The sequence below is a fragment of the Oryctolagus cuniculus genome, chromosome 13 (genome assembly GCF_964237555.1).
Source record: "Oryctolagus cuniculus chromosome 13, mOryCun1.1, whole genome shotgun sequence".
NCBI classification, from domain to species: Eukaryota; Metazoa; Chordata; class Mammalia; order Lagomorpha; family Leporidae; genus Oryctolagus; species Oryctolagus cuniculus.
The window spans coordinates 89,188,675-89,191,997 of record NC_091444.1 but is presented as its reverse complement, the minus strand read 5'-3'; the positions used below and the strand labels follow the sequence as shown (position 1 = coordinate 89,191,997).

The 3,323-nt window shown below is 33.6% G+C and overlaps 1 pseudogene; it reads left to right on the top strand.

Moving 5' to 3' along the window:
- Positions 1-720: 720 nt before the first annotated feature.
- LOC127489819 (vomeronasal type-1 receptor 90-like) lies at positions 721-2,331 on the top strand (annotated as a pseudogene).
- Positions 2,332-3,323: the final 992 nt, after the last annotated feature.

Below are 3,323 nucleotides of genomic sequence, written 5' to 3'. Positions count from 1 at the left end.
ATTATGTGTGTGTGTGTGTGTGTAAAGAGAGTACTTCAAAGAGTTTAAAGAAAAATTAAATTTAAGATAATTTTATTTTGCAAAATTATTGAAACCCCCAAATAGAGCTATCTTCAAAGGGGTCAGAAAATGGACATAATGAAAAAACTTAATTTGTTGTAGAGAGTAGTGCAGAAGTCTAATGTGCTCTTCATTGTGATTTAATGCTATAACTAGTACTCAAACAGTATTTTTCACTTTGTCTTTCTATGTGGGTGCAAACTGTTGAAATCTTTAGTGAATATATGCTAAGCTGATCTTCTGTATATAAAGAGAATTGAAAATGAATCTTGATGAGAATGGAAGGGGAGAGGGAGCGGGAAAGGGGAGGGTTGAGGGTGGGAGGGACGTTATGGGGGGGAAGCCATTGTAATCCATAAATTGTACTTTGGAAATTTATATTCATTAAATAAAAGTTAAAAAATAATCTTCATCCTAAATTTATATCTATGAAATGTAGGAAGTTTGTATACCTTAAGTCATAAATGGAAAAAAGAATCTTTGCAATATCAGGGTTCCTTAAAAATAAGTGTGTACAATATAAATAATTACTTGTAGTAATTTTCATGACAAAAAAGAAAGGCCACTGGTGATGTGAGATCTGTTTATTTGTTTGTTTCACAGGTATCCAAAAAGGCTTCCTGTATGCTTTTAATATGAACAAAATTTCCACTTCTGTTGTCATTAAAAATTATGTATTTTTTCCAAGCTGCCATTTGAATCTTAGCCAATGTTTTTATCTTTCTCTTCAATATCTTCACAATCCACCAAGATCTTAGGCCTAAGCCCCCTAATGTAACCATCTGTCACCTGGCTTTTTCCACATAATGATGCTACTCACTACACTGTATATTTTATTTCCAGACATGTTCAAGTCATTGAATTTGCCAAGTGACTTAAAATGTAAGGCTTTGTTCTACTTGAGTAGAGTGATGAGGGGGTCTCTCCGTCTGTACCACCTGCCACCTTAGCATCATCCAGGTCATAACCATCAGCACCAACACCTTCTCTTTGTCAAGATTTAAACACAAGCTCACAAATTATATTATCCATTCTTTCTTCTGTTTTTGGTCCTTCAACCTGTCGTCCAATGATCATCTACAGTGCAGCTCTATCTAACATAACCAATCTATTCCATATCAGTAAGTACTGCTGAATTTCTTCAATGAACTCCATCATCATGGAGATATATTTCACACTCGCATTGTCCCAGAAAATCTTTGTAGAAATCATGCTTTTCTCCAGTGCTTATATGGTGATCTTCTTATCTAGCCATCAAAGGAGGTCTGAGTACCTTCAAAGCATGAGGGATTTCCCAAGGACCTCCCCCCGAAAAGAGCCACACATACTGTCCTGCTGTTGGTGAGTTTCTTTGTGATCATGTATACTGTGTGGATATCATAATGTCATCCTTCTCAACCATATTATGGAAATATGATCCAGTTGTTCTGCATGCCCAGAAACTTGTGGGAAATATCTATACCACTGTCAGTCCTTAGTGCTTATTAGGGCTAATAAATGAATAGTTGGAATTCTTCAAAACATGAGTGATATGACATCAATTTTAACAAGCTGATAAAACACACCTGAAAACATAAATTCTATCAAGTACAATATTTAAAAGTCCAGAATTTTAATTCTAATTTAAACATGCAAAACTTGTATTTTTAACTTGTATCTAAATATTTTAAAGAAATATATATTTATTGGAAAGGCAGAGCTACAAAGAGACAGAGACAAAGACATAGAGAGAGGTCTTCCATCTGCCAGTTCAATCCCCGGATGGCAGCAAAGGCCTGAGCTGGGGCAATCCAAAGCTGGAGCCAGGAGTTTTTTCAATGTCTCCCACAGGAGTGTAGGGGCCCAAGGACTTGGGTCATCTTCTACTGCTTTCTTATGTCATACCAGAGAGCTGGATCAGAAGTGGAGCAGTCAGGAATTGAACTAGCACATATATGAAATGCTGGTACTGCAGGTAACAGCTTTACCTGCTATGCCACATCACCAGCCTCTAAATGTTTTTTCTCTTGGACACTGCCTCTGTTAGTTCAATGTTCTGCATGTATTGAAGTTTCTTCATCTTGTTCTTTCTTAATTTAATGCAAGAGAACATTTGCATTTCTTTTTGTGGTGTGCTCTATGAAACTACGTTTGGTACCGAATCCCTAGATCTACTTAGAAATTAATCTAAGTTTACCTTTGTTTGTTAAAGGCAGTTACTCTAAGATGTCTTAATATTTATATCTGTTCTGACACTATACTAAAGGTGCGGACCTTGCTCTTGTATTTGTATATCATCACCCTTTTTTATCACTTATTTAAGTCTTTTTTTTCTCTATGATGTCACAAAGTATGGATATTACTGAAGTATTTTTTGTTAAATTTTCACTTTTGACCCAATAAACTTCTGAATCACAGGTTTGTATCTTGTGATCAATTTTGGAAATTTATGGCATAAAAATTCTAATAACACTGTTCTTTACTTCTTTTCCTTAGTCCAGAGAAACAGCTAGTAGTTTAATTCTTTCTCAGTCTAAGCTTTTTATTTGTAGGTTTATATTTTAAATTCCATTCATTTACTCTTTTTACTGTGTTTGAATGTACTCACTGTGCTTAATAATATAGTTCAATAGTCTTCAGCTCAGCTCATGTTTAACATGGTTCACATTAAGTAGATTCACTACCTATTCAGTTATGTACTTACTGTTTCCAAATATACCTTTTTATGCATATAGTATCCTGTTGTTTTCATTTTCATTTTATTTTTTATTTTCCTATGGCCATTGTGTTCACTTACAGTGTAACAATACGATCCCTATGTCTGAAGCTTATGTGATGTGGAATTTTATTTTGGTTGGTTATTTCTTGTGTAAAAAATAATATAAAAATTGATTCTCATATAAGTGATAATTCACTTTGAAATGTTTGCAGTTAGTTATTTTTAAGTCCTTTTGCCCCCTCCAAACTGAACAACCCAAATAGAATAGTCATTTTTTAAATAGGTCTTATATGAAATGAGAACTTGCTTCTTTAATTTCTTCTCTAGACCATTTTCTTGGTTTAATTTTGTAGTTTTGGAGTCTTCAAATTTTCCTTCCACATTATTGGGAATTTTAGGGAATCTAATAACATTTCAGGATTTTGACTTTCTGTATTATAAATTATTAGAGTATATAACAAATTTTCCAAAAATCACAGTTATCACTATTATACAAAGTAACATTTCAGATAGATTTCCTGTACTAAACAACCATATTTCATGAGAAATCCTTTTTTTATTTTTG